This window comes from Notamacropus eugenii, chromosome 6 (genome assembly GCF_028372415.1).
Source record: "Notamacropus eugenii isolate mMacEug1 chromosome 6, mMacEug1.pri_v2, whole genome shotgun sequence".
Lineage (NCBI taxonomy): Eukaryota > Metazoa > Chordata > Mammalia > Diprotodontia > Macropodidae > Notamacropus > Notamacropus eugenii.
In genome coordinates this window covers 338417054-338438658 of record NC_092877.1, presented here as the reverse complement: position 1 = coordinate 338438658, position 21605 = coordinate 338417054, and the positions used below count along the sequence as shown (strand labels likewise).

The window sequence follows — 21605 nt, the reverse complement described above, 5'->3', positions numbered from 1 at the left end:
TGAAAACATTTTTATTGATGTCTCTTTTTGACATTGCCTCATTTCTAAATATATCACCATCACTGACCCAGAAAGCCATACCTTTTTACAAACAATTTTTTAAAGAATAAAAAAAACCCTCTTGGGCAAAACTAACACATTTACTATATCTTGACAGTATATGCAGTGTTCCCCATCCATAGTCCCCCACCTCTGCAAAGACAGAAGGAAGGTACATTTTCCCATCTCTTCCTTCTGTTTGAATAAAGTTGCTTGTATGTTGTCTTCCTCATCAGACTGTGAGCTCCTTGAGAGAAGAGATTGTCTTTTGTCTTTCTGTATATCTCCAGAGCTCACGGCACATAGTAGGTGCTTAATAAATGCGTATTGACTGAATGGGCTAAGCTTGGCTATTATAATTATGTGGCATTGAGGGTTTTTTTCTCTTTAATATCATTGTTTTACGTTTACATCATTGTGACCCTTGAGTGCCTTGTTTTCCTTGTTCTACTCACTTCTTTTTGTATTACTTTCCTATGTCTTGCTTCCGTTCTCTTTATTTTTCATAGTCATTGGCACACATAAAGTCCAAGGCATTCATTTCCCATAGCTTCTTTATCCATTGCCCAGTCAAGGGGCATCTACTCTACTTCTAATTCTTTGCCACCATAATAAGTACTTTAGTAAATATTTTGGTGTATCTTAGATCTTTCTATCTTTGACCTTCTGGGGTTATTTGCTAAGGAGTAGTGTCACTGGGTCAAAGGATACCAAGTCTATCTTAAAGGTACTCGGTGAAGCTGCTTTGATTTTTACTCTACGCTGCCTAGAGACTGGGCCAGAAAATTTGCTTCCTGATCAAAATGAAAGCAAACGGGTTTGGGTTTTTTTTTCCTTTTTAATGCAGTCATTCAGTTTCTAAAGTGCATTTTACTAAGGAATATACTTGTTAATCACATTAAGACTGCTCCTAGAAGATTCTTTTGAGGGGGTCGTTTGAGCTAATAACAACAGGGAAACTGAGTAAATGAAAGGTGTATTGTAAAATATTCGATTCCTTCATATTCCTTTCTGCTGTCTTTCAAAATAAAGTCTTTGCTGATGAAAACAAAGCTTTTCTTCCAAAGAAATAAAGGGATTTTGTGAGAAATTTTTAAATTTATATCTCATTATAGTGAAATGAAACCTTGGAAGAGCTGGACAAGTTTGGGTAACAATCTGTCATTTATTCTCATGGTCCTTAAATGGTACCAGCCAGTTATCTGTTGAACATTGCATATTCTTCAGAAGCATCATGTCATCTAGATGACCTTCCCTAATTTATTGCTATGTTTTTCATCCTCTAAATGACTTTCTTTTCTTGTGTGTTGATTAACTTTCCTTAAGATCTCAGGTTTGGAAAAGAAAGCCATCAAAGTTTATCCCTCCTAGTCTCCAGGGAATTTAGAATGTGTGTATAAGTCCAAATCCTGGTTTATTGTTATAGAGCTGTTACGGTAGACCTTAGATTGAGAAATAATGAAGTCTAAGGGACAAAGAAAATTTGACCTTCAAAGGAGAAGTGATTTGCTCCAGGGTCACTCAGCTGAGGTCTGGGATTCAAACTCAGCTCTTTGTAATAACAAGTGGCCTTTCCACCATTCCACGCAGTCTGTTAATATACCTAGGGTTCTGAATGGGACTAAGAATGAGTCATAAGACAATAGTGAGTGGGGCCAGCTAGTGCCAGCTAGGGCAAAAATAAGAGCTTTTATTTCTTATTCTTGTTTTTCTGTCTAATAAACACAGTTCTGGGTAAGACACAGAACTTATCTGCCCCTTCTAATTATAACACTAATAAATAAGTCATAGGGAAAAAAGAAATCAGTAATTTGGGAACTTTCAAGATAGTATTTGAATCTGAACTTGTCTACCCCTTCTTATTATAACACTAATACGTATTCCAATCTGAAGGACTTTTGATCATTCTGTTTGGGAAACTAGGTGGCATAGTGGATAAGCACTGGGTCAGTCAGGAAGACCTGAGAGTTCAAATTTGGCCACAGACACTTGATAGTGACTAGCTAGGCAAGTCATTTAACCTTGTTTGCCTCACTTTCCTTATCTGTAAAATGAACTAGAAAAGGAAATGGCAAACTACTTCAGCATCTTTGCCAAGAAAACCCCAAGGTGGGGAGGTGGGGGGAAAGGGTCACAAAGAGTCAGGCTCAGCTGTACCGACTGAACAATAGACTATTTTCTTACACTTGAAGCCAGAAAGAGTCCTTGCTTGTCTTTTGCAAAGAGAAAGTTTATCTCCTCAGGGCTTGCATAGATCTTGCATAAACCAGCGGAGAAAAAAAAAATGGCATTGATTTTTTTTTTCCTTTTCTCTTTTTTCACTTTGCTTTTCACCTAAATGAAGTTCATGAACAGAATTACTTTAGAGGTGTTTTCCTTGAAGTATAATTTCTCTTAAAGCAAATACTGTAAAACAGTTCACCCTGTTTTCATTAGCTAATCCTTGTAAATAGCTTTTAAAAAAACACAACCACCTTTCAAATTAAGCTAAAACTTTGTTAAATGAGGATTTCTGGCTTAATTTATTCTTTTATGGATTTTCTAGATTTAGAGAAAAGATAGTTTCTGCCTTCTAGGAACCTGTAATCTAATGGGCAAAGATAACACACAAAAGCAAATTGAAAAGCAGGAGCCAAGTGCCTGGGGGAGATGATGAGACCCGAGGCTGATATTTTACACACAGGACCTTTATTGAATTGAATCTCTACCATGGAAGGGGATGAATTTATGTGGTATTTTTCTAACTCAAAAGTCTGTTCAAGCCATGAAAGAGCATAGATTTAAACCGTGAAGGGACCTTAAAGGTAGCCCAACCCCCTCGTTTTACAAGTGACTTGTCTAAGATCACACGGAGGAGGTAAGGAGTAGAGCTGAATTTGAATCCAGAACCTTGGACCCCAACTCCAACACGTTCCTCACGGTTGAGAGAGACCAAGGCAGTGCCATTAAAAGAAACTGTGAAATGGGAGTCAATGTGCAGAGTGTTTTGGGGTTTGTTAAAAAATTCAGTACTTCTACAATAAAGTTGAACATTGTAAAGCTGTAGAAATTGTAACCTACGACCATGTGCCCAGGTCTAATCAGCTGAAAGGGTTACAGTACTGAGTATTCATACAGTTACAGATTGTTGAACCCAATCAAGGCAGTCCTTAGAGGAAAATGACATTAGATAATACATTTATGGAATATATTAAAGGTGACTTTAATTTCCTATTGTCAAATTTACTGAGTAGTACTTGACCTAGGGCTAAAATGTTTCTAATCACAGTAGAGTGACCTACCCATAATTCTTTGACTGTTCTATGACTTGAGTCTGAATCCTGCTTTAGTCACATACTAACTTTGTGATCTTGGATAAGCCATTTAACCTCTGTATATCTGAGCTTTTTCATCTATAAAAGGGTCATAATAGTAGCACCTACCTCCTAGGGTTGTTATGATCATTGAATGAAGTAATATTTGCAAATCGCTATGTAGATCTCAAAATGCTACATAAATGTGAATTTTTAACCTAATAACTCATATTTCTTAACTTGATCTGGTCCTATGATTTTACCTAAATGTTACCCAGTGGTATTAAACTCAGACTTAGAAAACCTCAAAAGAACATTATCTATATGTCTTATTGCATTTTTACTTATTTTATTAAGCATTTCCCAATTGTTTTAATCTGGTTAAGATTTCATTCCTTCCACCAAAGCAACCTGGTAGCTCTTCAGCAACCCATAATCTTAGAGGGTTGCTTGATAGCTACTAAGAAGCATTGCTTAATTATATAATATTTTCTATACTGAGAGGATAAATGATTTACTGAGGGTCACTTTAGACATTAGACACGTCAGCTGACTTGAAATCAATGTTTCCCTGAATCCAAGCCTGGCTTCCATTTATTTTTCCCCATGATGCTTCTTTTGCTGGGGTTGCACTGGCTAGCCCATCATAAATGGAATGAACTTCCTCTGTGGCTCTGCCTCTTTAAAATTCTTAGTCATCTAGGCAGCTAGGGGGCACAGTAGATAGAACTCTAGGCTTGGAGTCAGGAAGACGTGAGTTCGAACGTGACCTTAGACATCTACTAGCTGCGCAAGTCATATAACTTCTGTGTGCCTTAGTTTCCTTGACTGTAAGATGGGGAGAATAATACCGCCTACCTGGAAGGGTTGTTGTGAAGTTCAAATGAGATGATATTTGTAAAGGATCTGCCACATGGTAGATACTACACACATATCTCTCCCTTTTCTTTAAGACCTAGTTCAAGTGTAGTCATCTATATAAGGCCTCTCCTGATTTCTCCAGGTACAAGTATGTACAACAGGAGTTTTTAATCTTTTTTGTGTCATGGGACCCTTGGGAGGTCTGGTGAAGACTACATTCCTTCTAAAAATGTTTTTAAGTGTATGAAACAAAATACTTAGGATTCCAGAGGAAATCAAATATATTACAATACAGTTATCAAAATGTTAAAAAATGAAAATAAATACAAATTCACAGACCTCAGGTTAAAACTCCCTGTTTAGAGAAAGGCATCCATCCCTTCCCTTTGGTAGAGTTTCTGTAATGAAGAGTAGATTGAGTGTGACATGTATATCATTCATTCTGTTTTTCAGTCAATTCATTTCTCTCAAATGGTCAGGATAATGGAAACCTCAGAATTCAAACTCCAGATTTTCACATCCACAGTTCAACATTTGATAAAAGAATTTTTTACATGAAATTGAACTGAAGGATTTCAGGTTTTCCCCTGTTTGTACTTCATGTGAAAATGGGAGAAAGGATTAACCAAGACTTAAGAAAAATGGCTTTTTGAATACAAATAGGCCTTTCCCTTCATTTTGTGCTTAGCAAGCAATTCTGTCTGGCCACTTAGAAGGAAAAAGAAGAAAATCAGTTATAATTTGGGATTTGGGATATTTTCCAAAAATATCTGGAGTATCTGGAAAAAGCAGTAATAAAAGTCCTTTAAAGATTGACTGGAAAAATGACAGGTGGAGAAATGGACATAACTTCTGAGAATCTGAAAAAGCAATTTCAAAAGCTTTTCAGACTTAGTCACTCAAGGGTCTCCAAAATGAGCTTCTTATAAAACTGTAGGGTTGGGAGAGTTTTGCAGCTGGCTAAGCAATTGGCCACAGATCTTTGGATTTAATACAAGACATTTGAACAACTAGGGATCTTTAGCAGTCACCCATTTAGCCTTCTGTAAGAGATGGGTCTTCAGCTTGTGACTCTCCAATTTATGAAGCCCAAACTCCTATTTTTTAAATGAAATCAAGTCATTTAGCTTTCAAGTCTCTCCATTAGCTGTCTTTATCTTCCTTATGCAACCTTAATTTTTACCACCAAAATGTGGGTCCTAATTTTCAGTAAAATTAAAGTAAAAGTAAAGATGTAATTTTTTAGTAAAATTAGTAGTAGTAAAAGTTAGTAAAAGTAAAGATGTAATTTTTTTTTCTCCATCCAAGTTTATGGATGTCCTTCTGAAATTCTTTCCATGGGTCCCTTAGTGGTTAGAAGCTCTGGGATAGTATATAAAGAGATGCTGCTTAGAGGAAGATTTTTCTTTTCTTTGACACATACTAGCTGTGTCCTTCTATTATATAGAATGTACCTTTTCTTCCTTACAATGACAGCTGTTTTTCAGTGAAGCAGGGAAAAATAATTTAAATGTATGGTAATCAATGCTGAATTGATTTTATTTGAATTACATGGTTTATCTGCCTTGACAAGCAACATTTGGGGAGGTAGGAAAAATATTGATCCTTGCAGATTATGTTTGTGACATGGGGAGAAACTCTGAGCAGAGATGGAACTTGGAATGTTCTACTGTTCTCTACCAGTGACTTTAAAATAAAGGTCTGAATGTCTTTTATATTGAGTTCCTGTCCAGTGAAACTAATCTAACAGACCTCTGCTGCCTGGTTATTTTGTCTAAATTATTGGAGTCGTTTGTGGTTTGGATTTCCTTCCAGCTTCACCCCCAAATCTTCATCCAGGGAGTTGAGGTCATTATCTCCTGGGAGACCACAATACTAAATCCAGTTGTTATGAAATGAGCTATTTCTCTGCTTGAACAGAAAGTTAAGGTCCTTTGATTGGATCTCTGAGCCTCCAGAGAAGTCTTTCCTTTTCAGGGAACAGGAAAAAAAAGGCTAAGGCAGGGTTTGGCTGGGTTTCCAGAGTTGGGAACAGGCTTACCCACATTTAATGATGGCAGGGAATGATTCGGTGCCCTCACTCACACAATGTGAGTGGTCACCTGCTGAGTCAGATTTCAGGGGCCGACTCCTACATGAGTCACCAATTTCCCATTTACCCTAAAACAGGTTGACTTTGAAAAGTGGCCCAGTCATGGGGTTGCCCCTAGGGCAGAACTCTAAAAAGTCCCACCTTGAAGTCAGCAGAAACATGAAAATCAGCAGCCCACCCATAGGGTGCGTGTCCAACAGCTGTTATACTTGATTTCATTTTTGCCCCACTAGGATCAGATTCAAATCAAGGATGAAGAGATACCACCATTGGTGCCCATGAAATACACAGGGTGGTGATGTCATCACAGCTGGCCAAGGCTGGAGGCTGAAGCAGCTTTTCAGCTGCTGCTTCTTTGACTGCTGCTAATTTAGAATAATGGAGGCTTCTTGGCAGGTCTGCTAAGGAAGTTGAGGATTAGAGCCTGCCTGCTAGTTAAAAATACAATCTCTGCCATTCATGTAAAATGCCAGAGGACTCGGAAATGTTTTTAAATTTGGACATGAATGGGAAGAGGACTCAGAATCTCACCAATAAGATAACCCTCTGTCCTCGGTCACCTTAGATTGGGTGCTTCCAAAGGCTTTTTAAAAACATCTCTTTGAATTATCACTCTTTCTTCTTTGAGGTCAATGAAGATATCTGGAGCTCTAGTGGGCTGTCCAAGTGGAAGAAATAAAGCCTGAACCATCTTACTTTTATTTCTTGGTGACTTTAGAAGTTGATTTTTCGGTCCTTGATTGTCAGAATAAGTTTTACAGGTTAGAGGTTTAAGCTCTGATTAGTATAATTTGTTTAGCCAATAGATTGCTGCCACAGACATAGGTTTATAGCTTGGCCATCGGAAGACTACAGTGAATTCAATTGCCAAAACTCAAATAATCCATGCCACCAGTGAGCTTATATTTTCCTGGGGGGATACGACATATAAATACACAGACACAGACACGGACACACACACACAGACACACACACACACCACACAGGGCGGTGGTAAGGACAAAGAAAGGAGGGGGAGAGGGAGAGAGCCTTAATTACTAAGGAGCTGGCATATGAACTGGGCCTTGAAAGGAAACTTGCAGGCATGGGAGTTGAGGTGGGGCCCTCAAGGATTCACGTTCTAAGGGTGGAGACAATATGCAAATAACTATGCATGTCCAAGCTGGGTAAGGGGTAGATGGAAGGCAATTTCAGAGGAAAGGTTATGGGGGAGGTTGGGGGTAGGGATAGACCAAAAGTGACCTTCTGCAGAAGGTGGGATTTGAGTCACAAAGAAAGACAATGAAACTAGGGGATGGAAGTAGAGGAGAATATTGCTGGCGTGAGGGAGAGCCAGTGAAAAGAACAAGGGACAAGAGATGAAGTATTATGTTTGTAGAAGAGCAAAGAGACCAGAGTCACTTAGCTATAGAGTGGATGAGGAGGAGTGCAACATGAGAAGATTCATGAGCTTAGAAGGGAGCAAGTTGTAAAGGGCTTTAAATCCCCAACAGAAGATGATATATTGGATCTTGGAGGTCTTAGAAACCTCCCAAAGCCTATTGACTAAGGGACTTAACATGTTCTTTAGGGAAATCACCTTGACAGCTAAATGGGGGATTGATTGGAGTGGGTAGAGACTTGACATAGGGAAGCCAACCAGAAGGCATTGTCAGGGATAAGGTGATGAAAGGCCTGCATTAAAATGGTGACTATGTGAGGAATTTGTTGTTTTTGTTCAGTTGGTTCAGTCATATCTGACTCTTCGTGATCCCATTTGGGGTTTTTCAGCAAAGGTACTAGAGCAGTTTCACCATTTTCTTCTCCAGCTCATTTTACAGATGAGGAAACTGAGGCAAATTGGGTTAAATGACTTGCCCAGGGTCACACAGCTAGTAAGAGGAGTCTTCCTGATTTCATGAACAACACTCTATCCACTGCATCACCTAGCTGCCTAATTGATGGAAAGATGGAGATATACATGCATTCATTACATACACAGACACACATATACGTAAGGGTATATATACACATAGGTGTATGTATGTGTGTAGGTATTAGAGATAGCATGGAGGTAGATACAGCACTCCCTCGACAATAGAGAGAGAAGGGGCATAATATGAAATGTCTGAAAAGGTAGACTCTATTTGGACTGCTAAGGGCTTTAAATACCAGGCTGGGGAGTTTGAATTTTATCCTTGAGGTGGGGCTAAAAACACTGATGGAGAGCATGGAGAGTAGATCATTCTTGGGGCTGAAGAAAAGGGCAGTTAGGCTTCATCCCTGTTTTTAAAGGCTATTTTCAGCCTAAGGATAGTAACTGATGGTAGGAGCAGTCGGGAGCGTTGTAATTTGGGGATTGATATTTTTAGAAATAAGACAGACATTAAACCATATACAGTCAACCTTGTGAAAAACATTCTCTTACTATCTTGTGAGCTGTAGGACACACCCCAGCATTCTCCTCTTCCCCATAGTTTTGGCTCAATAGATTTAAGCCTTCTTCAAGGCTTAGCTCAAATTCCTTCTTTGGGAAGGTCTGTTATATTTTTGATGTGTTATTATTGTGCATTCAACTTCAAATGTCTTTTGGGGGAAAAAAGATAACTTTATGTTATTCTTATAGAAGAGTTTGGGATGAGACCATTACGCCATTAAGCATCTGTTATTGTGCTATGTTGAAATGATGAAAATGGTGTGTAGACATTGACATGGTTGCCTGTCTTACCACAACCACACTGAACACCCTCATGGGACTCTGGTGGTTCTCTCTTTCAGGTTGATTGTTAATGTGTAGATTTTGATGAGTCCTGCGAATCAATCAGTCAGTTATTTATTGGCATTTATTAAGTGCCTTCTATATTCTAAGTTACAGATATGCAAAGATAAAGATATACAAAGAAATGCAAAAAAATATAGTCCTTGCCCTCAAGAAACTTAGAGTCTATGCAAACTGGGAAAAGGAAGATAAGGTGGTGTTATTAATAGAAGACTGGCCTTGAAGGGAGCTAGGAAGATCTGGCTTCAGGTCTAATCTCTGATATATATTAGTTATGTGACCTTGAATAGGTCAATTGACTTAGTGCCCTAGAGAACTCTCTAAGATCATGAGTTACAGGGCAGTTGTTAGTCTCCATAATCAAAGAGAATTTCCACCCTGGAAGGTTCCTCACACATGAAATCACTTGTCCAGATTAAGTAAAAACAAGGGAAAAAAGAGAGAGCCCACACAAAACCGAATTGCTTTGACGTTTTCTAGATCTAACTTTTTACTGAAGCCTTTCACTCTTGGTCCGAAATACTAAGTACTTAAGTGAGAATTGATAATTAGTTAATTACTCAAGGGTTCTTTATATCATAAACATCTTCTAGAGAGATGTAATTTAGAACAGTGGAAAGAGTTGTGGATTAGGGGGCAGAAGACCTAGATTTTAAGGCCAGCTCCATCACCCAGTGTGACCCTGGGCAAGTATTTTAGCTTTTCTGGGACTCAGTTTCCCCATTTATAAAAGGCATCCTTTCTAGAGCTAAAATGTTGTGGTTTTCTAAGCTCTACATTTTGATTACTGTGATTGGAGGAAGAGGGTGTTATGGGAATGAGCTTTGTAATGAATGTTAATGATTTATAATAAGGGTTATCTTTCCCTCCCTCAGGTGGTCTGCTTTACTATCCTTTTAGGAGAAAAATAGTGCAGTCAAGGGTAGACTGGTAGAGAGCCTTTGAGGAGGTGAATAAATTATATTTATGGTACATAAAAGTAGCTACTGGCAAGTGACGGTTTCTGGGCAGAAATGAGAAAATATTATTAACTCAAGTAAACTTAACTTCAACCAGTCTCTTATCTGTAACAATCCTCCCCTTTCTTTCCCTAAGACACAATAATCTGAAATTTTGAATGCAGCCCAGTCGGTAAGGTAGTTTTAAAATTACTTTAATAGTTTTCATTTCTATAAAGCCATGAGGTTTTATAGACTCCAGTTTCCAAAACACGGGAAGGAAAAAGGAGCTGAGATTGGATTTAAATTGGAAGAGCAAAGGAAGTTTATGTTCTCTCTCATGGAGTAAAATCCCGACTCTTAGTGAGGTCCATGCGACTGCTGCCACCAGCCCCCACCACTGCTCTTCTTGTCCCCAGGGAGGAATTTTTGTACACATTGCACTCTGGAGTGTGCTCTATCAGTCCAGGCCTCCCCTCCCACCACCTTGGTGTAGATGAGCTTACCTAATAAGGAAGTGTAGCCACCAGTATGTGCTGGATTGCATGGCTCTATATGCGTTTTTGAAGCAAGTCAAGTCATAATACCGACAGTAAGGTCATAACAACACCAAGGGGGAGCAGACAGAAAGGGTTTGGGTTTATATATTCGTTTGCTCATTCCCTCATTGATGTCATGGACATTTCTTGAGTGTTTACTGTTGGACTAGGTTAGATGGGGGCTACTGAAGGAAATGCTGTAAGCCTTGGGTTTTAGCCTAGAGAAGAGGAAAAGGCTGGACTGGGGGGGGAGGGGAGCTAATCAGTCAATCAATAAACATTTATTAAATGCTTACAGTGGGCCAGACACTGTGATAGAAAAGAGAGGCAAAAGGCAGGCCTTGCTCTCAAGGAGCTTGTCATCTAAGGCATTATGGGAGGCTCTCAAGGAGCTTATCGTCTAAGGCATTATGGGAGGCTCAGTGGCACAGTGGAAAGAACATGAGCTCTGAAGTCAGAAGTTGTTGCTGTATCATTTCAGTTTTGTTAGACTCATCATTACCTCATTTGGGATTTTCTTGACAAAGGTATAGTTTTGCCATTTTCTTTTCAGGCTCATTTTACAGATGAGGAAACTGAGGCAAACAAGGTTAAGTGACTTGCTCAGGGTCACACAGCTGGTAAGTGTTTGAGGCCAGATTAGAACTCAGGTAGATGAGTCTTCCTGACTCCAGGTCCGGCACCCTATCTACTCTGCCACCCGACTGCCCTAGTCAGAAGTCGGAAGACTGAGTTTAAATCCCTTGTTTGATGGTTACTTGTGTGACCTCAGACAAGTGCCTTAACATCCCTGCACTTCAGTTTCCTTCTCTCTCTCTCTCTTTCTCTCCCTCCCTCCTTCCCTCCCTCCCTCCCTCTTTCCTTCTCTCCTCCCCCTCCCCCCTCTTTTTCTCTTTCTCTCTGTCTCTGACATAAATGGAAGGTAACCATTGAGATAAGGCACTAGCAGTGGGATAGACCCATCTGAAAAGACTTCTGAAGAAGGTAAGATTTTAGCTTAAAGGAACCCAAGAAAGCCAAGGGGTAGAGGTGAGGAGGGAGACCATTCCAGGCGTGGAGGATAGCCAATGCAAATGCATAGTGCTAGGAGATGGACTGTCTTATTTAAGCAACAGCAAAGAGACCATTGTAGCTGGAACATAGAATATGTGTAGGAGGGTGTAAGATATTAGAAGACTGGAAAGGTAGTAATGGGCTAGGTTGTGAAAGACTTTTCTCAATTTATGTTTCAATCAAATGTAACATTTTACATTTGATCCTAGAAAGAAATAGAGAGACATTGAGGTTTATTGAATATTGACCTTACATAGTTAGACTTTTGTCTTAGGAGAAACACTTTGTTGAGTACACTGTAGACATGAACTTTGTGTAATGATGGGTCCCTCCCAACTCCGAGGATCCATAACTCTGGTGTTGCCTTCAAGGAACCCATGTCAGTGAGTAAAAACAAGTGCGGAAATATTTAGTCCAAACTCTATGCAAAATATTGAGGAAAAGTAATGACAGGGAGGGATCAGAATGATATTAGCAAGGATGATGTCAATGTCAATGTACCCTCAGCAATGGGTCCCAGTCACTGAGTTTTATTCTTCAAGCAGAATAATAGCAGAAGGTTTGCCTCTTTCTAGAAGTGGAAAGGACCGAAAAGGTCAACTAGTTCAACCTTCTCATTTTAAAGATGAGGAAAGTGAGACCCAGGGAGGTCATGTGATTTGCTCCAAGTCACGTAGGTAGAAAGCCCCAAAGTGGGAGTTAGGACCTCTGATTCCAATGTCCATGCTCCTTCCCTTGTGTAATGCTAATACATTTCAAATGTACTTTGTTATAATTTTTTGTTATGATTATTGGATATCATTTCATAGTTGTTGCACAAACTTTTTATTTAGAGGTGATTATGTTATAGAGGTATACCTTTCACAGGGTTAAATTCCTCACTTTTTAATTTAAAATAACCAAATATTAATTGTTATACATTGTCAATTATGAGAAGTAGTTTGAGGTTTAGAGGAAAACGCTCCTTCCTCACTCCCACCCCTTCCATCCCTTTCATCCAAACAAATAAAAGTTTATTTTTGTGTGTTTTGCTTTTAAACCTCACCTAGGAAATTTTCAGGCTCATGTTGTCTTGTGCAAGGATAGCGTGTGACCTTTGGCTATCTTGCACAAGATCAGAGACAGGCATAAAATGCTTTGCTTATAGGCGCAAAGTACAAGGTACATTGCAAGACCATACTTCTTAAGTTGCCTTGTGACCTCATCAAGATGGGAACTTTTTCTCCTGTAGAGAATTCTCCTATCCTATTCTTGACCATTCACTGCCGGTGAGAAATAAAATTGGCAAATTAGGCTAATTCCAACTATAATTTATAGAGATTGATTTCTCTAGGACTAAGAAGATAATTGCTGAAATGAGGAAGAAATGATTACATTTATTATTTTATGCACGTGGATGTAGCCAAGAAATATTTAGGACATGAGCAACCAGTGCAGAAACTTCACAAAGAAAAATTATGAAATAATTTAGTAAAAAAGAAAAAAAAAATAACTTAGCAAATGATATAACATTATGTCATATACTTAAACTTGTAGGGAGATTGCTGTTGTTTGCCCTTCATTCTCAAAGAGGACCGTGACATCAGGAAGATGATGCCATGACATGCAAGTGATTTGGATTTAAGTGAAGGAGGGCTGTGCAAAGTCACCAACCTCACTTTCTCCTCTGGAGACACCTGGTTCCAGTGGTGAGGTATTATAGTAGGTACACCTGTGGACTTGAGCTCAGGAAGATGTGTTCAAATCTCCCCTCAGATATTCATCCAGCTGTGTGACTCAGGGCAAGTCACTTCACCTCTGTCTGCCTTGTTTTCCTCATTTGTAAAATGGGCATAATAATTGTACCTAGCACCCCAGGATCCTCATTTGTGAGAATCAAGTGAGATAATATATGTAAAGTACATTATATACCATGAAGTCAACATCAGTCAACATGAACATTTTCATCTACAAAGAGCAGAGGTTTGTTTGTGAAACAATGACCCTCTATTACAATGATTTTTTAAAGTGTAAGTTAAATCTAGCCTTGCAGTAATGATGTTGCTTTGCTCATCTATGTCCCTTTCTGAACTTTCTTCTCCTCTATTATGTACATTAAGTTGTATTGGGTGGTTTTTTTGTTTTTTTTTTTTGTGCATCACCAGCAGTACTTACCAACTTCCTTCCCCATAAGACTCCCCAGATCCCAGACCTGAAAGAAGCCTTCCCTTACACAAGAAGTATAGAGAAGCAAAATAAGTCTCCATCTTGGCTATAACTGAAAATCTATGACTTATTCTGTCCCCTAGCTTTCCTTGTTTTCATTTAGGGTTAAGAACTGTTCAAATGCATATACTCACAGAGAGAATTGTAACCAGCAAGAGGCAGAAAATTGTACCTTCAAATAAACTTTTTGAGACAGATTCTGAGACCCTTGGGTCCAGATGGATGGGGAGGAGCTCACTATAGCTGTCACTTTCCTGAGCTGAGAAGGGGACACCATTTGATTACTGGTTGCTACCTATTTAAAATAATTTTTTCTTATTTAATAGGTGCTCAGCTCATTTGTTTTTGAACTACTAAAGCAGTAATTCTCAAATTTTTTGGCTTCAGTACCCCTTAGTAGAAACTTTACAGTTTTGAGAATTCTTCCCCAAAGAGCTTTTGCTTTGTGGGTCATGTCTTGATACTGTATTTGAAATAAAAAGTCATATTATTAATATTATGAAAAATAGGGGTTTTTTTTTTACTATGCAGGTCCCCTTGAAGGGTTTTGAGGATTTCCCGGGATATCCAGACCACACTTTGAAAAATGGCAGTGATTATTAACGCTGACTAACTTTTATTGCTCTGAGTCAAAGTTCCAGCCACTCAATTCTAGTTATGTCTCTATAGGTCCATTCATTATTTTGTTCAGGAAATGCTTATTGGGAGACTGTTTTGTGCAAGGCCTTTTGCTAGATTATAGGAAGATAAGAAGATTGTAAGATGCTGCCTTCTAGGATCTCATAATCTAGTAGGGGTGGTAAGACAAGTACAACAATAACTGAAGTAATAAGTAAAAAATGATAACTGCCATACAAAGGAGGAAGATCTCTCACAATCCCTTTTGTCATGACCAGACTATGGAGAAAATAGCATTTGAGATGACTCTTAAATGGACTGGAAGTGGGAGAGGCTGGTGGAAGAGAGTCCAGTAAAGTGTCCAGCTAATTTAGAGGGAATTCAGTTCCTACAAGAAGCCTAGCCTGATGTCCTCCTTGTTAATTTCATCTCCATGTAAATTACTTTTTATTACATTTGTACGTATTCTGTACTTTATATATGTACTTGTGTTCCTGTAATAGAAGCAAAGCTCCATGGGGGCAGGGATCATCTCATATTTGTCTTTTTTTCCCTCAGCACCCAATACAATGCCTAGCATAGACAATCGTTGAGTGAATGAATGGAACAATGGGAGTCTGTCCCTGATTGGTCACAAATAGCATGGAGAAAGAGGGAGGGATTGACAGTACAGTAGCAGGAGATGAAAAAGAGCCTCAAATCTAACATGGCTCCGGGGTTTGGTGCATGGACTAATGGTGCTAATAATAGAAGTGGGAATATAAGGAAGAGTAAATGATTTAAGAACTGAAATTGCGAGTTTTAGTGGGGGTTTTTTAATGTAGTTGACTTCATGGATATTTTAATCTGTATGAAATTCCCCAATCAAGTACACAAATTTTCTAATTTTGTGCCTCGGTTGAAAATAGTTTAAGATGTTTTGAGAAAGAATTAGAAAAACTAATAGATGGAAAGTTTCAATAAACTAATTTTTTAGCCCAATTTCTTCCTCATAGACATGATGGACTTTCTGAGATGTTAGTACTTTGGTGGCAGCTAGGTAGTACAGTGGATAGAGCACCAGTGCAGGAGTCAGGAGGACCTGAGTTCAAATCTCATCTCAGACACTTGACACTCACTAACTGTGTGACCTTGGGCAAGTCACTTAACCCTAATTGCCTCATCCTGGGTCATCTCCAGTCATCCTGATGAATATCTGGTCACTGGATTCAGATGACTCTGGAGGAGAAGTGAGGTTAGTGACCTGCACAGCCCTCCCTTGCTCAAAGCAAAGTGAAGTGCAAGTCACGTTATTATTTCTCTGATGGCATGGTCTTCTTCGGCAATGAAGGACAAACACATTTTGGACTTTAGCTGGACTCTTACATCTGGTATTGGCTCTTCCTCCTTTGCTTCCAGGGCCGGTCTCTCCTGCTTATCATCTCTCTGGAATCAGAGGACCTAGGTTCAAGTTGGATCTGCCTTCAGTGTTTACTCCCTGTAGACCTTTAGTCCATGTCAATTAATCTCTCTGGTCTGGGTTTCTTCAATTCTCAGATGAGAATATTGGTATAGATCAGTGATGAAACTATACATAAGGATCCCTGCTGGCCCCATATTGACTTAGAAAATCACACTTTAATCTGTTTCACACACTCAGGAGTGTTAGGAACTGCATTGTGGTCTAAATGCCCTCTGAACTACTGATCCTGTGAACCATCCCAGCTGCACCCTTCCATTAGTTAAGCTTACTGATACAGCCAGTCAGTAAGCTCTTATTAAATGCCTCCTTTGGGCCAGGCACTATGCTGAGCCCAGGAACATTTCATGGTGAATTTGCCCAACATCATCTGTTGTTGTTTGGTTGTTTTTCAGTTTTGTTTTTCTCCTCTTGGAGAAAGTCGTTTGCCACTTTCTTATCCAGCTCATTTTATAGATGCGGAACTGAGGCAGGCAGGGTAAAAGTGACTTGCCCAGGGTCATAGTAGATGTCTGAGCTGGATTTGGACTCAGGTCTTCCTGACTCCAGGCCTGGCACTCTTATCTACCACATCACGTAGCTGTTCTATCACCTTGATGGCATTAGATGAAAGGTTGAACTCAGGACCTCTGCCTCAAAAATCTAGTGCCCTTTCCACTATGTCCCAGATCAGAGGATCATAGGTTTAGTGTTAAAAGTGTTCAAAGTATCCAGTCCAACCCTCCCATTTTACAGATAAGTAAACAGAGGCTAGAGAATTTAAATAACTTGACAAATGGCATAACTACTGCGTATCTGAAGTGGGGTTTGAATTCATGTTTTCCTGACTCTAAGACCAATTCCTTATCAACTACATCAGAAGTGTCACACACACATAGGTCACGTACAGTCCACAAGTGCATAAAGAACCAGATTAAAATGTAATTGGGAAGTTTTTAAAAAAAAATAATGAAAATAAAAGACAAATGTCAAAAATGAAAATACAACAAAAAACAGATAGTATTAATATGTGATTTTCTAAGTCAAATTGTAGCCATTGCATATCATGGTGTATGGGTTAGTGAACCTTTTTTAATATTTGAATTTGACATCAATGAAATATAAGTCAGGAAGACTCATTTCAGGAATGGATAATGAGTTCAAATCTGACATCAGATACTAGCTACCCTGTTTGCCTCAGTTTCCTCCTCTGTAAAATGAGTTGGAGAAGGAAATGTATTAAAAAAAGATACTCCTGTATCTTTGTCAAGAAAACCCAAAATGGGGTCATGAAGAACCGGACAAGACTGGTCCAGCTAAACAACAAAAACTGCATATGGCATACCCCTAAAAAGTGCTCACATGTAGTGAGTTTGTATAGTGTAACAAAAGAATTCCTTTCATGAGAGCACTGTCTGGCAGGAAAACAAAAAAAAAAAATCACATTTGAACAATAATTCCTTTTGAGCCACTTTTTCTAGAAATGATACACAGTTACTGTTCATATGTACTTCACATTTTCTTGCCCTCTTGCTAAAGGCCCTGGGAATGCAAATTTCTCTGATTCTTTATTTGAAATTTATTTATTGTTCAACATTATTGGTGAAAGTTTGCATTTTCAAAGCCACTTGCACATGTCCTATGTTATATGCAACTCCTGATTCTTGTCTACTGAACAAACAGATACTTAGACCATCATCTGGAAATTAGATGGTTCTTTGGAGACCATCCAGTCCAACTCCATCATTTTGCAGATGAAGAGACAGGCCTGGGGAGGTGAAATAACTTTCCTCAAGTCACACTGGTAATAAGTGGTGAATGAAGATTTGAAATCAGTATAAAGGAGACTTTATGGGAATGAAAAACACCAGGAGACCAAATGATTTTAAATTAATGTCAACAAGGGAGTGTAACAGGTGGGAGTCCTTCCTCAAGTGACATGATTGTAAATCCAATCTTGTGGACAATTGAAAGTTTTCATTACAAGTTGTCGAGAAAGGAAGTGACTCAGTACCTCTGAGGAGGGAGTGGAGACATGCTGAATGAAAGAGTAAAGAAATGAAACCCAGATTTCAGCTGTGGGGGCTGGGGAGGTGGGGCAGTGAGCCTAGGCAAGAAAGAGCTTTGGGCAAGAGGACAATTCATTTTGTAAATAAAATGATTTGCTGTTTACTGAACTGCCTCTTCTGGGTAAAGGAAGTTTTCACATGTAGACAAGGAGCCATTGTTAAGTGACTTAACGATGATATATTTCTCTGTAGTCTATAGATGGCTTAGACAGTCGCTTAAGGTCAACAGTGAGAGGTGTGGTTTCAGGACAGATTAATTTGCTGAGATGAGGGACTGACTCCTGTCCTCTGTCTCACATAGCACTGCTGGTATAGCTCAGTGTCATGGGGTTAGAGCCAGGAGCATCTAATCCGTCCCTTTTAGTGAGAGGTGAGTGGCTTGCCCAGAGTCATCCAGGTCACAAGGATGTCATCTCAGGTTCCATGACTAAATCCATTATCCATTCCTGGTTTATTTTCACTCAAACATCTCCAAATCTGCCCTTTTTTTCTGACTGCGTTTTATACTGCTTGGGAGATTATTTGGGAGATACAGTGATGCCTCAATAAAAAAACTTCCTGGAAACTAGGAACCTTGGAACAAAGTTGTCCTGGGGGCAGAGGCTGGGAGAAACTTCTGGGTTAGGTGATCATGGTGGTAGCTGAAAGGAGGTCCTAGTCCCAGGATTTGAATAGTTAGGTCCCCCAAACTGTGACTATGTGACTTTTTCATGATGAAATGTGGTATCAAGCCCATAGATATGGAAGCCTTGTGTACTCCTTACTCCATGCAGACAGAGAGGACTGGAGAGCCATAACCAGCCTCATTAGAAAGGAAGAAAGAGGGAAAACAGAAGAAAGTACTCTCTTTTGTTGGGGGTACAGAGATCTATGACCTGTGAGAAGCCATCCTTAGATCGCTTATATTAGTTCTACCTTTTGTAATAAAGTTCCTGAAAACAAAGTATATCAGAAAGAGGATTTTTAAAGAGGTGTTATGATCTTAGTGGATCCATCTCTGCTTTTGTGAAATCCAGCTGTGCGTCCTAGTCAATGCTACTATACTTAGGGGGAAATGAATGGAAAGGACGTCCTTGGGTGTGTTGGTGGTAGACGGTGATAGATTGCCCTAATTCTAGGTAGGCTGTCACTGTCTCATAGATTATACATCTAGCATTCATACACAATTGTTTATTTTTACAATAGGAAGCCTAGAGGCATAGGTAGAAGGGGCCTTAATACACTGGAAGGGAGTTGGTTTAACCCTAAATGGGGCTTAGGGCATTATAGGCTGTTCATGGAGTATTTACTCTGTCTTCATCCTTAATGTATTGGGCCCTGGGAGGTGGGCTGTGGTGTTCTTCATGTACTTTAGAGGAGAAGGCTGTAAAAGGAAGTGGATAATTGAGGTAAAGGTGTACTGAAGATACTTGTGTCATTTGAATTTTGATGTTTTCCAGTGCTGCTCTCCCTCGCTTTGGTCGAGTTTATAAGTTTATATAACAAGTTTCTTTTTTTTAATATTCTTACTATACTCTGGTACTCTGATTTTCCTTCTCTTCATTTTCTTTTATATCCTCTTACTGATCTGAATGTTATCCAAGATTATGAGAGAGGCAGCATGATACAGTTGAGAGAGTATTGGTAAGGATCCAAAGGACCTGGATTCGAATCCTGTGCCTTTCCCTTGCTGTCTGTCTGACCTCAGGGAAGTCACACTTTCTTCATTTGTACAATGGATTAGTTGGACATGGTAGCCTCTCAGATGCTTTCTGGCTCCAAACCTGTCATGCCTGTGAGTTAGCTGGCAATACTAAAATTCTATTAGCAAGCATTTTAGCAATTTTGTGAGGTGAGTGCCGCTCTGATCATCACCTCCATTTTACAGATGAAGACACTTAGGCTACGAGAGGTTTAGTTACTTTCCTAGCAGGATCACCCAGCTATGAAGTATCTGGGTCAGAATTTGAACTCAGGTCCAACACTCTACTCAGAACATGTAACTGCTTCACATTCTTAAATCACAGCTTTCTCCTAAATATTTAGTGGCTTAATTTTGTGCCATGCTTAGTGCATCAGTTAAAGACTGCTTTAAAAGGGAGCCAGCATATCCAAAGAAAAAATGAGGAGTCTGAATGTAGATCAAAGTGTACTATTTTACCTTTTGTGTTGTTTTTTGATTGTTTGTTTCTTGTGGCTTTTCCTTTTGGTTCTGATTCTTCTTTCACAACATGACTAATGTGGAAATATGTTTAATATGATTGTGCATGTATAGCTATATCAGATGGCATGCTGTTTTAGGGAGGGAGGAGGGAAAAAATTTAGAACTCAAAATCGTATAAAAGGGAATGTTGCAAACTAAAAATAAATAAATAAATTTAATTAAAAAAAGAAGGGAGTCAAATTGCCACAAAATTATGAATTGGGGTTAAAAACTTGCAGACCCAGTAGGGATGTTAAAAGGTAAAGACAGGAGCTTCCCACCTTAAAGACCAAGAAGAAGTCATCGCCCCTAGAATCTGAGAAAAAGTGCAGCAGGAAGTGAAATCACAGTCATTTTCATGTATCCAGAAGAAAACGAATAGGAGTGAAGTGGACACTGGAAGACAGACTTGGGAGAAGGGAGAAGCAGGCCTGCCCCCATCTGTGAGATAGCCCATCCTTCCGAGAGGCAGCTGTCAAACACATGAGACGTCTGCCGTCTCTTGGGGAGTCAGATCGGTCCCTGTGCTGGTCCAGAAAAGCAAATTATGTCAGTATTTCAGGTGGAGGCACCAGAGAAATCAGGCTGATCTTCAAAGGGCAGAAGCTACCAAACTCCCACAAAAGTTAGTGCTTGAGGGAGTGGAAGAGGAAGTCAGCAATTTGGCCCTAGGATTGAGTCATCTGAGAAGATGACTAAGGTGGTTTGGTAGGCTGGGAGCACAACCTGTGTGCTGATGAAATTGTTGGGGAGGAGAAGGAAAAAAAGAGGAGGAAAAGGAGGAGGAGGGGCAGAATCTTATTAATTGTATTGAGCAGATATACTGAAAGCATTAGGAAGATTGCCCACAGCTACAACACTGTGTGTGTGTGTTCATGTGTGTGTGCGTGTATGTGTGTGTGTGCATGTATGCATGTGCATGTATGCGTGTGTGTGTGCATGTGTGTGGGTGGGGGGGTGAGTGGTCAGGCATGGGTTGAACTACATGACCTCTGAGGTCCTTTTCACCTCTAGCATGCTTCTCACTTTGTATGTAATGAAAGGGTCAAGTGTTCAGTTGAAGGGAGGTAGTTGGTGCAAATGGAGTAAGGGTGAAATGGGGTAAGAGGCCCTGGTCAAGGAAGTTATTTATTTGTGTTCTGACCTATTGCCAATAAATGCTGACTTAATGAGTTTGAACCTTGTTTTGGTATCTAGGGAACTTATCGGTAGGCAAAAGAAGATAGTCACTTGTGGACTTAGATGCTACCCATTGATAGAGCCTACGTTCTTGACTGGGGTTGGGCAGCCAACAGAGCAGACCCCAATAAACATTTCCTTGTTTAGGAAGCTCGGTGTACTCTTGCTAGAAACCCAATAGGTCTCTTCATGAAAGCAAATAGAAGAACCTTCCCACTTGCATGCACATTCTAAATTAATAACTGGCTGCCATTTAATCTTAGCAACTGCTCTCACCACTGCTGCTGATGCAGATGACTGTGATATTAATGGTCTAGAAACTAATTATTCTCTTATTTTAG

At 39.5% G+C, this 21605-nt stretch overlaps 1 protein-coding gene across 1 annotated transcript in view; it reads left to right on the top strand.

The window, feature by feature from the left end:
- Positions 1-21605, top strand: part of WWTR1 (WW domain containing transcription regulator 1) — a 176578-nt gene that overhangs the window by 89619 nt on the left and 65354 nt on the right. The window lies entirely within an intron of this gene.